Source organism: Manduca sexta, chromosome 22 (assembly GCF_014839805.1).
Source record: "Manduca sexta isolate Smith_Timp_Sample1 chromosome 22, JHU_Msex_v1.0, whole genome shotgun sequence".
In the NCBI taxonomy this organism is placed as follows: Eukaryota; Metazoa; Arthropoda; class Insecta; order Lepidoptera; family Sphingidae; genus Manduca; species Manduca sexta.
In genome coordinates, this window is record NC_051136.1 from 11108353 (window position 1) to 11121859 (window position 13507).

The window sequence follows — 13507 nt, forward strand, 5'->3', positions numbered from 1 at the left end:
TGTCCATTGCATAAAAATAAGCTCGTTGGATGGCGTTGGAGATCCTATAAGATACATATTTATATCTAAATTTATGGGTGTCAATTAAATAAAAAATACATTAGTAGTTCATATTTTATGATTAAAAGATTAAATTAGTTTAAAAAGCAACAATGCCAGAGGTTTTTTTTTATATTTGAAATTTTCATAAGTTTTGGTTTCTGCCAGTTTACAAAAAAAAGTTTACAAATACCTGGTATGTTTATTTCGTCTTATAATATACGTAGAGTAAGACCACAATATAACAGTTAAGTATGTCTTCACCTACTAATATAAGTAATTATTTAAGTATTTTATTTGTTGGGGGCTTGCACGAAGGTACTGTACTAGTTTTTAATTAAATAGTAATTGATGTATAGAAAGTCATTTCAAAATATTCTATAACCGAGACTGGCAAAATATTATGCTTTTTTGGCGAAGTAATAATATTATGCTGATAAATTTTAAAAAAATGGTGAATATATAAATATACCTACGGCATGACTACACTAACACATTTAGTATAAAAAAATGTACGCTTCCCAAAGTAACTTGACCAAATATAGTATAGACTAAGACTTAAGTTTAAATTATTTATTCTTTATTAACTTTTAAGTCTAGTCTTGTTTTATATATGAAATGATCAAAACAACGTCAGTTGGTGAAGTGACCAAGTTATCGCCGCAAACATGGTATACATAGCGGAAACATTAATACAAGGTAATATACAAACCATAAAACTCCTATGAGCTTACTTTCCTTTTACCGTTTATATGTTATATATGTTTATAACCCAACTAGGCAATAGTACGATTCACTACGACTTCTAAATTCACATAAGCATATCCTTGTACATAGTGATGTAAAAACTTGAATGGGAGCGAGTGGAGTGGCGTGATTGATAAAATTCAGCTCAAGTTGAATGGAGCGAGCATCTGGCACGCCAGGTGCGCTGGCAGCTTGACAACCTCTCGACAGAGCCGTAGGCAGAAACGGCCCCGTCTTAAATTTGCCTTTATTTTCGTAACATAACCATTTTGGGGAAAGTTAATTGACAATATTCCAAAAGTGTAAGATGTTCAACACCTGATTCGGAACTGGCTCTGTAGTTTTATGACAGGAGTTGAATCATGTCTATTCAATACTTATGCTATCTACAGCCCCGGATCTAGGGTGGGCAAGCTAGGGCCCGTGCCCCGGGCGGCGAAAGAGGGCGGCAAATTCAAACTTGGCAGACGAATACACAACTCATCATTAACGCAAATTTGACTTCTGAGACATCCAGTATATAACACACATAAATTATTTCCCGCGGGGCGCGAAATAATGATGATGATGATGACAAAAGTAAAAATATAGGTGGTTAGGGGCGGCATTATACAGATTTTGCCCCGCCTTCAAAAAATTCAAGATCCGGGGCTGGCTATCTAGGTATGTTTTCCGAAAAAAGAAAAACAATTTATATTATTCACATACTTTAAAAAACGGACAAGTATGAGTTGGACTCGCGCACTGAGAGTTCCGTACAGACTTGTCGGTCGGTCGATATGTAAGTATATAATAATATTTAAGTTCAAACTTGATAAAGTTAACTTTGTCGTTCGATCCCTACACACAATTATTACACCAACCGCAAATCATTTTGTTTCATCAAGTTTGTAAGAGTAAATCGCTTTTTTTGCATTAAAGTACCTATTTACGATTTTCAGATAATTCCATTACATTTGCTTCTTGCCAAAATTTCATGATTCTAGGTCAACGGAAAGTACCCTTGAGGATTTGTTCCTTTGTGAAATCGCTAAATGTGCGACATAAACGGTCCTATCTTTTTATCGCATTGACTTACAAATATTTTTTTCACTGCTGAAAGAGACCGCAGACAAGGGTTTTTGATATCAATTTCAACTTAATAATTAATCTCTACGCGTTCTTGAGAAAACGAGTCTTGACAGATGGATGGGCAACAAAGTGTAAGTGTTATTTTGAAGTGCGAAACCCTAACAATGGCTCCTAACGAAAAACCTCGTTTCTATAAATTATATTATTCTAGCGACGTACCCCGACTTTGCGCGGGTAGCACTCATTATAATCTATAGCCAAATAACATCTGATGGTTCCATCACTTGGAAACTATATAGGATCATCTTCTGGGCTAATTTGAAGATTACCCAAAATTTTATCATAATCTCTGCAGTTTTTGAATCCATAAGGTGGACCTTAACTACATACACACATTTATATAATACTAGCTCTTGCTCACGGCTTCGCCCGCGTGAAGGAGGTTCCGGGATAAAAGTCCCACTATATATTTTCCCGGGATAGTATCCTATAACCTTCCCAGGGTCTTATACTATCTCCATACCAAATTTTGCTTTCTTATACCACGTCTTATGTCATAAAAAGTATCCTATGTCCGTCTCCTAGTTCTAAGCTACCTCTCTCCTCTCTGTTCTTGAGTTATAAATAGTGTAACTAACACCACTTTCTTTTATATATATAGATATTATATAGATCAAGAGTTTATCCTGATGGGCTTACGCGTTCCACTTTTAAACTCCAGGATACAAATCGGTGTGAAAATCGAAAGTCTTAAGGACTTCCTGAAGGCCACCAATTTTTTTGTGTTACTCGAGACCGTAACAGATACGTAGACGGATGTAACAGGTAAATTATTGATTAAGTAATGTGTATCTCGTAATATTAATATATATATATTTTTAGTAATTATAAATTCAATGAATATTTTAACTATTCAACAGCCTAGTTATAAAATTACATAGCAACATCTTTTTAAATTTGATTAAAGATTAATTGACAATTCCACCTGCTTTTTAATGTAAGAGTTGAAGGAATACGAATTACGGCCCTGTGTTTAGGACAAAGGATGGGCCACTTATGCGAATATGCACTCGACTATAAAAACTATTGCGTGTTTAGGCTTAAATATTGGTGATTTATTAAAGTAGGTAAGTGTTATAAAGGAGCTCTGCATTCGTTAAAAATTAGGTTTATTCGGATCTGTAAATTGTCAGCAGATTTGGGTCTCAAATTATATATAGAATTTTTTTATGGAGACTCAGTTTAATGTTTTAATCTCAGATTGCTTAAAAAAGATCTGTTTGGCAACTAGGAACTGAATATAAGAAAAATAAAAGTGATTTACGTTCTGGTAAAGTACCTAGACTTAATATTTTACCCGGTTTAATTTCATAAAATAACAGTGGTACTTAATTATAATAAAAATCGAGCAAGAAACCTAACTGAGCAACACTGAACGCCGTACAAGATTACTAGAACGTGTAAAGTGGTAACTGACATGTTGTATGGAGGTCTACTCTCCCTCCGTGTATCGGAGATCTCTATTTTTACTTGGCGCAAACTTAAATTAATTAGTGGCCGTCATTTAATCCGAGGAGCAGTAGGTGGGTGCCGTCGTTCCCACGGTGCGCTCGCGCCGCCGGAAACCGTCCCCCGCCCGCCGCGCCCCGCACCGCCCCGCCACCACACTCCCGCGCTAAGCCCCGAATCAATCCATCGCTCACGCACACGCTTCCCTTCAACTAAAAACTGCCTGATTCATGTTTAGCTGCGAAATAGTGCCGAAGACACGCATGGCAAATATCTATTCATGGAGCGACACCCGGCGATCCCTTTTACAGCTCAATTGCGCTTCCTTCCGTTGGTGTTTTGTTAATTTTCTTATGGAAAATAGCGCACGGTATTCTCGTAACTATGTTTTTATAATAGCGTCTGAAATAGCTTGCGTTTAACAAGTAATTGTTAATGTATTAATCTCGCAACGGGACCTTCGTATTTTTGGGGTCACGTTCTACGCAAAAAATCTGTACAGTACATTTGCGAAGATCCGGAAGGAAGCAGGCAGTTGTTATTCGAAAGTTATTAGCTTCATTTGTGACATATCGTCCTTGGTTGTGAATACAAAAACGCTTCCGCTGCGCCATTGTGCCCTGTTTGGAGGTTCGCTTAGGCCTGCGAGAATACAATAGTCATTTTGCTGTTAAAATGTTCTTAATTTAGTCAACAATGGGTGGAAGTGAATTTTTGAAGGCCGATCTTTGCCGTTTAAGGTTTTTGAATGTTCTCATAGTGCCTTATTCTTTGCTTCATTATTTTACCGTAAAGTAAACCAAATTATGAAAGCAAATGTTGTATCTTTATATGTATATCATGTTTAAAAATAACTTGCATGTTGTGATGTCATACTTTTAAGTAAGTCTCATTAAACGTAAAGCTCTAAATTCCCCAGATTTCAAAGTTAAAAACTATTAACATCAAATAGTAAAACTCTACGTACCTTCCCCCGTGAACATTAAGCTGTAAGTACTTTAACATGCAAGGAAATTAATAAAAAATGTCCTTTCACCTTTGTATAATAAATTGTCCACTTCCTTCCATAGCGGGAGACAAAGTAATGAGTTAAGGGTAATTAGCCTCAGTTATAGGGGTGTTTGCAAGTAGATTTACATGTAAAGCATTACGAATAAAGTTTAAGGCGTATTTTCTACAATATACTTATTCCGTCCGGGGCTTCACCAGAGTGGACATCTTTGTGTCACAAAGTTTTTCCCGCCTAAATCCCAACCCACGAGATTTTTTACAACCATGTTACCTCTTCAACTGTACTTAATCGTTATATTTCCGTCAATTAACATAAAACCATTATGTACTATTAACTTAAACCTCCCTTAAGAATTGCAATATCTTTAAGTGAAAATCGTACAAAAATCCGTTCAGTAGATTTTGAGAAAATCGATCACACACTGACAGATAGCTTTTGGGGACTTTGTTTTATTATAGATAACCATTAATAAATACATTTTACAAAAAATCTATTAGCGACTCTACATAAGGACACGAAATCACAATAGAATTAAAAACAATTCCCCAATAATTAATTTCACAAATCTAGATTTTCTAAATAGTACCCTTGTACACATGCAAGAATTTCAATAACGTTGTCACGTTACATAAAAACGACGTCAAAAGAGATAAAATGTAATACCAACATAACAAATGTAAATTCGTATGCGGGTTATTATCATTCAATGGCAGTGTGATCGATATTTGATACTATTCCGAATGTATTGCGTTAATATATGTTTTATGTTTATTGTCCACCTGATATTTAGATTTTGGACAATTTAAGTACGCTTTAAATCGAGATTATCGGTTAATAGCAGCGAAGCGGCTGCAGCAAGATCATATTTCGGGAACTATATAACGAACGAATGAATTATTTTTAGGTTGGTATCATATACCAGTACTATTGGTCTTTTAATTGCGCAGTTCCGATAACAATTCCTCGCAACATTATGACAAATGTTACCAATAGGAATATTTAACAGGCCCCATAGAATTGAACCCACGTCGCTTCTCCGCCTACTTGTTTCAAAAGTAACCGTTGACACCAATCGGTATTACATCACGTGGTTTTGTTACCGGCTTTGAGAAAGGCTCATGTCCTTCGCTAGTGCTGAGACAGATATGTTACTAAAGTTTCTGCGTTTTCAGTCTGTTTTTAATCACAAAAGCTATGGAAATGAGGTTGGTATCCAGTAAAGACACTTCAGGTGTCGCAGGCGCAGGCCTGCATACGTAAACAAAGGGCTGAGGCCGCCGCAACGACCTTAAAGGTTGTACTGCGGCCGACGAACTTCGTAACTCGTTATATAACGTGAAACGCAAACCAACGCGTCCCGACTCCCGCCTCCCTGCACCCAATGTTTATCACCACTGGTGCTTAAACTTTACATTGCGTTTTGGGTTTTCCTAATTTATGTTGCTGTCATGCTATAAAATCTTAATATGCTTGGTACAACCCATGTTTATGTCCATTATTATTGATATGTAATATTTGTTTCAAAATATAATGATGTATCAACGTTTCATAAAACTGCCTATGTAAAATGTTGACTACCAATGGCTAATTATTACGACCAATAAATTCAGAAAAACGACAAATTTAAAACACCCTTTAATTTCAAATGTATAAAGCATTAAATGGAAGATTTTTCAAAGGAATTAAATACATTATAAGTAACAAAAAGAAAATTTTAATTAGTAAAAAGAATAATATTTGGTAAAAGATTGATGTTCTCGTTCCCGGGTCCTTTAGTGGCCATATGCAGGCGCGCGCGTGTCCGCAAACAAAGCTCTCTACCCCCCACCTGCCCCACAACCCTCGCCCGTCCCTCCGACGCAGCCTTCACAAATAATAAGCAAATACACTTTGTTCCCTCAATATTTTGTTTTATTTTGTACCACTACCGCTCAAATGTAACAGAAATACGATACTCGGCGTTTCTTTCAACACACGTATACTGGAATATGTACTTGCATTCGACATTATAATTAGCTGAAATTATTTAGGTAGTGCCAGTATATACGACCAAATTTGACCACGTCCAAACTTATCCAAAGCTACCTATATTTTGTACATATACTAATGCGATTAACTTTTAAGGAATAAAATAGGGTGCTTGTTATTTTATATATTTTATTAAAATGCGGCATTAATATAATAGATTGTGGAGCATATTATAAAATTTACAATCACAGTTTCGAACTCCTTGTTGATTACCGATTACCAATTAAAAAAAACGTTCTATCTATATTTACAATGATATTCGTGCTACGATGAGATGCTCTACCAACCCTAACAGGAGCTAGCTGGATTATTGGTTACAAGATGACAGAAACACATGCCTTTTTCACATAGCAGGACATAACACGCAGAAATAAAAATAATTTGATCAATTTATCAACCTCATGATAGGAGATATGAAAAGCGCCCAATGCGCGGATCAATATATAACTTTAAAGAATATCTAAATATCAAATGTTACTTTCTAGGAACTGACTCCTTTGATTCTTTCCAACTAACAAAGCAAACAATTTGAAAAACATTTTTAGTTCCAATTAAACAAACCAATTTAACAAATATGTTATAATTATTTTGTTTTCTATATTAAATTTTTTCCACGTGATAACCGATCAAAACCTTTCACGGGAATGTAAAAACTGACATGCAAGTTTGATTAACTGTGTAGCATATGGCACAAAAACGGGAAGAATGGAGTGGGGTTAAGTTTAGTGAATTAAAACTTGATTTTTATTTCATAGAGCGGGGAGAGTCCGAAGCCCGACGGAATGTGCCAGCAGGTGTGGACTCACGCAGGCAAACTCATAATGTAGATACGAATTTTTGCAGGAAATTGGTATTTATTTTATAAAAATATTATAATAGTCTTTTTTAATATAATTGAAATCAAAATGACTGGTATGGGAGTTTTTTGTAACTAATTATTATTGAATTAATGTTTTTGCATTCTATATTTAAAAATGTAAAGTCTGTAACTGTTATACTATGAAATGATTTGCGTTTAGTAAACGTAAAATTTTACGAATTTGGAAAATTAAAGAATTATTTTATAACAATATGTGTACCTACAGGGAAACTTTTTATGGTACTTACTATTATGACATAAAAACAAAAAATATGGCAACTAAAAAATTGAATATTTTTTTTTAAAATGCCCATATTTACGAACTGGCTCATGCTGGATTGAGCAAAATATGAATCCTTTAAAGTAGGTATACGCTTATAATAATAAACAACTAAGAATTATCCAAAAGGCGTGTCCTGGTTATCCTTTCCGAAGCAGATTTCGGGGACCACATGTCATTTCCTTTATGGCCCCATGCTATGTGGGGGCGGCAGACACCGGGCGTTCCAATAAAAACTGCGCTTATCCGTTACGAAGGGTTATTTTGCAATCTGTCTATACTTATATATTTTTTGCCGCGGGAAAGAGCATCACTACCTCGCTCGTCAAGGGTTGATTCGTTATATTGAGCTCACCGGTCGAATTCTACTGCTAAAGTCGCCCGCGCAGTCGCTCTAGCGACACCGGACTAAGTTCCTAATACTGCTTCACACGAACATACTAATCAGAATCTCGCAGTGGTATTCTCCTAGTAGACTGAAATTATCCCTAAAAATCCTGGGATTCGCTAGTTTTTCCAGATGTGCTTACTACATTCTACTCATTCTCAATTATTCTCAACTATATTTATTACACTCATATTTCCACTTGTTACAATATTGACTGATAGTGCATCAGATAACTCGCTTCCCTATTATTCTTATAGATTATACTTCCATAAGTTTAAAAAATAAAGACATAAAGCTTATGATTGTACAGTGACCGTATTGAATTTTTAATGTCAAGGTTGATTAAAAAGCAAAATACTGCAAAATAACAAACGCTTGGTGAAAACAAATAGCATTACCATTTCCAATGTTATGTTTTGAAAACACTAGGAATCGTCTAGCGAGTTTATTTTTAATACAACAAACATATAATGTTTATAAACACGTGCGAAATCAGACACGTTCCTTTATTGATTGTTGTGTAAATATACATACAATCGAAGTGAATAAGCGCTTCTGTGCGTATAGTGTTAAAATAATGCCGTTGGCACTGAATGAGCGGTATTATCTCGCATTGATGTCTGTGAGTTATGAACTTATGAGTTATGAGTTTATGCGCGTTGGCCGCCGCCCGCGCGCCTGCGCCTGCGCAGCCGGGCTGTCTCAGACAATGTCCGTGCCCCGTGACGACACTATATACTACCTATTTACTCATCTTGTGTGTGTTGATTGTATTGATGCATGAAGCTCAGGTGAAGTTTAGATTATTTGAATATGCAACGTAACTGAGATAAAACAAAACCTACTGTTGACTACTTATTGCGTTCGAGTTAATAGCAAAACCAGTAACAAGTCACGTTCTTTATTTGTTGGTATGTCCAGTTATTAATACTTTTCTTGGTATTAAAATTAAGAGCACCTATAGGTTTGTATTATGAGATATGTAGGACATGACATAGGTATGCAAACGTAGTTGAGTTACATGTCAAAATACCGATATGGGTGTTAGGCAACACAACGTCGACAGATCTGCTGTCACCAGTCCGTCGGTGGCGGCGGAGGAGACGTCGAAGTGGAACGCATATGCGGCGAACAGGACACGGTGCGCATGCGCGAACATTAGCATGCACCAGCACGCGCGCGCCGGAAGCCGCGCACGGCAACATGGCCGCGCACTTACATCCAACATGGCGGCGCACTTACGATGAATCGATAATTAACGCCGATAACCGATTTCATATTTCAAATCCACAGCACCATATTAGCTGAGATGTGATGTAACCTGGAGCCGTAGCAGGAAGGCCGCCGATCAGAATGCGTGGCGCGCCAGATCCTTGAGCCACCCCGTATGGAGCTGACGAAATTGATTGAATCATTAAACACTTGTTTTGTTTTATGGGAGGTCGTTTCAAGTACACGTGTACGTCTTTATTGTTTGATTGTCTTAGTCTTATAATAGGCAACGATAGGCGGCCATAAGAATCGAAAATGGTCAGTTAATGGTCAATAAAAAAGTATGTAAGGAAGTCTGAAGCGGCTGCACGATAAATAACCGCGCAAAAAACCTAATGTTGTCTGTTTGGAACGAGCTTTTTCCTGTTGCTAAGACATTGTTGCGACTAAAATAGCGAACGATGTTACAATAATAAGAAAGCGTTGTAAATTAGAAAAAAAATGTAGTATCAAGAAAAAGTTTTGATATTTGAAAAGTTTTTGACGCCACTTTTGAGTGATAACACTAAAATCGTCACAGAACTGAAACAAACGGAAGAAAGTTTGGAGGTTCGATTACACGAAGCAGTCATAGTCGAGTGCACATAGTTTTTACAGCTACCCTCGGTGCTCGGTGCTCAGTGGTCGGTAACGCTTCACTGAATAGTTCCAGGAGAGATGTCACGACGACCGCAATCTCAGCTTGAAGTAAATTCTTGTAAACACCGGATCCGAGACATTTAAATCCATAAATACATTTATATTATTAATAGTTAAACATTAATTTCGTATTACCAAATTGTTTGACACTTAGCATGCCACGGAATTAAAAATAAATTAGTCATGGACACTTCGTATCCAACAATATAAGCAAATTAGATTATGAGTCATGTGATTTAATATGCGCATACGCATAACGTAAACGTATAACAATTAGTTGTAATACAATAGTCTATTCTTCCTGTCCTTACCCCACTATTTGTGATTGACTCATTTTTTTTTATATTATTTACAGCTTGCACATATTGTATTCGACATTCAGACTGGAGTGACGAGACGAGTAAGCCGCTAATAGCAACATTATCTAGAACTTCAAAAAATAACAACGAAAGATAATTTTATTAGTATGATATCAGAAATTTACTCCTTATAGAGACTTACGACAGATTAAGTTCTGGATAAATATAGGCTCTAATAAAGTCGATAAGATAAAAATTCATATTATATTAAAGAATTGATTATGTTCAGCGTATAAATATGTTCTATCGCTTCTCAAAAGATTGAAATCAAATCTTATAAATGCAATGCACGCTCAGTAAATACATCAAATCAAATGGCTACCAATTTGGGTTCCTATAAGCTTCACTGATGACCCGATAGGATCTTATCGCAATGATTTTGTTATCAGCTCCACTGGGAAATACGAAAATAGTCCGGTATGTTTACTTACACTACGTGCTATATATGGCCAGCAAAATAATTGAAGGAGTCAGTTAGCTTTTTTTAAGCGGCTTCTCTTAATTGCTTAGACTTTTTAGCTCTACATTGCTATAGATTTGACTTATTTTTATTAAATATCGATATAAGCTTAGTTTAAATTTCTGCGGCATTCAAACTTAACTTAAATGTTGTCCAGTCTCAACAGTTTCAAATCTATACACGACGCCAATGTCACAGAACCGCGTGTTACCAAGGTAAGAAGACAATTCAAAAGCGATAAGACTTAGAAATTAAAATAACTGATTTTGGTACGTTACCATCATTAAAACATTATTTTAATATCAATAATTCAATAATGATAAGTAATAATTTAATGTTGGTACGTGACTTAAATTAAAATTTAGCACGCTGTGGAAATTTGTCTGAACTGACTCGAACATGGTGGTACTACAGTCTCGCAGGAAATCACTTTGAAGTAGTTAGAAGACTCTAGAAGATAGTAAAGTTACCCATATCGCTAATCTTACAATGGAAATTACATATTTAATATTGAACGATATAAACACCGTAATTATCGATAACTTTGTATATTGTCTAACAATTCAGGTGTTTATAGACAAACGAATAAGAACTCTAGACGATATGATTTTCAAATCCAAATTGCGATGTTCTATACAACAGTAGCGACACGTTTCAAATGACGTAGCAGTGGTGACGTAGCCGGGGCCCGCGGGACGGGCGGGTTTACCAGAGGCCGCTGACCCCCGCCCTGCCATCGGCGCACTCGCTGTCCTGTCCTGACCAAAGCGTTATTTATTCTGCCTAAGGTGTCATAGGATTTCGCGGCTTCAAGTAAATACTTTATTTTTAAAATTTTCGCTTGAAATATCTTCGGAAGGATCTTAAGGATAGCATAAATTTTATTTATTAATCCGGAAACGATTACTTACTAATATTTAACCCATTATTTTTATGATAAACTTAAGTATCACATATTTTATTGCATTTTATAATGCAGTGACAATGTCTTAGTATGAAAGTTTTATGATGCAACATTCACATTTAAGTATACATAAACAGTAGGCATTCTTATATAAAAGTCAACGGCAATATAATTTTTAATTCGATTGAATGAAATACGATGAAAGCAGCCGGGGTCCATTTTAAATTAACAGTAAGTAAGTATAATGTAAACCACGATATAAAATTTTATAATCGAGTAAAGCTGTAAACTAGTTTAATTGATTAATACACGTGTGTGGAGTCGTACAAATTAAACAAACGATAGATTTTTTATCGCCGATCACATTAAAAATATCTAATTGGTTTTAAGTTTTATCAAAACGTGTGCTTCCAGGCAATTTATGTTTCAACGAGATACGTGTATTAATTATTCATCACTAATTAGCAGTTTTGTATCGGAGCCGGTCGGTAGATCAGAGCGGCTTGCTCATGCCGGAAACAGGAAGGGGGCAATCAACATTCCTAAAAATATCACACATTTGGAGTTCATCCGGCGAGCGATGCGCCGCCGCCGCCACGCCGTTCGTACTATTACTTATAGCCGACTAACATCTTCGCCGATGTATGCTGTGCTAATATTAACGTTCCTCAAGAATATTTTAAAAACAAATTAGGGTTTAGGTACTTAACTATAACATTTGTGACTAACTTGTAAACTTACATAAAATTAACAAGTTAGTCACAAATATGTTCTGGTACTACCCTGTTTGAATTATAGGTATTATAGAGGCTGAAATTAACTAAAAAAAACTACTATTTAAAACGATGAAATATTTTATAGTAATAGTATGTTTTGAGTTTTCTAAAGAACAACTTTATCGTTGTATCGTAAGACGGTCAATTTGTTCACGCATCAGTTATATATGGCTGAACCGTTTTCGATGTATTCTGTACTATACGAGAAGTAATCAGTAAATACATTATACCACATAAAAGTCAACAAATATAAATAAATAGAAATACATGCGGATGTAGGCTTCAGCATAGAAATATAGAGGGTCCGATGCAGAGTGTGTTGCGTGAGAGAAGCTGACAGGAGCACTCATATTCGTATCATTCTGATTTCCAAACGTCCAACAAATGAATAAGACCGCGCACCAACCGTCCACCTATATAAATCTAATGTGTACACACTTAGGTAGCTTATCGTCACATTACAATGTGTAATAGCTGTAACCGATAACATCGACCTTCCTATCGAAAAAAGCGTTCAATATTTATCGAAATGTCATCGTAATAATTATTATTTATTGTTCGGTCAGCGCGGCTGATATTACAATTCCCGACAAGTACGAGTCTAGTACTCGCCGGCACATAATTAGATAATTTCTATTATTTATATGCGAAGTGTTGTGTGTGATGCGCATGGAAACGACGCTGCTTCCTTCGCTGGCTGCGTACGAAGAAATCCTTCGACGGGTTCTCGCTAAAGAGGATGTAGGCACCGGCATCGGCACCGGCACCGATGATTTAATTTACAAAAAGTTCCTGTCGTGAGCGTTGGTCGCTTTTCCTGCAGTTGACGCGCCACGTAAAGCGCTTTTCATTTCCTCTATGGTAATATCGTAAAACGTGTCAGCGTACTAATGAGATACGGGAACCAGTCACGACTCGCCGATACAATACCGTCGTAGATTATGGACGTCGTTGAATAATTTTATTGATTTATTAGAGGATGTGCGGACTAAATCAGATGTGCTTTAACTCTACACTCTATGAAATAATACAATATCATAAATTTATTTGTTATTCCGACATGTGGACTTTATTAACGCCAGTGTAATATGTATATGTATCAATTATTACAGACTTACTATTGTTGATATAAAAAGCGCGATACTCTTCTAGTGCAGTCGGGTA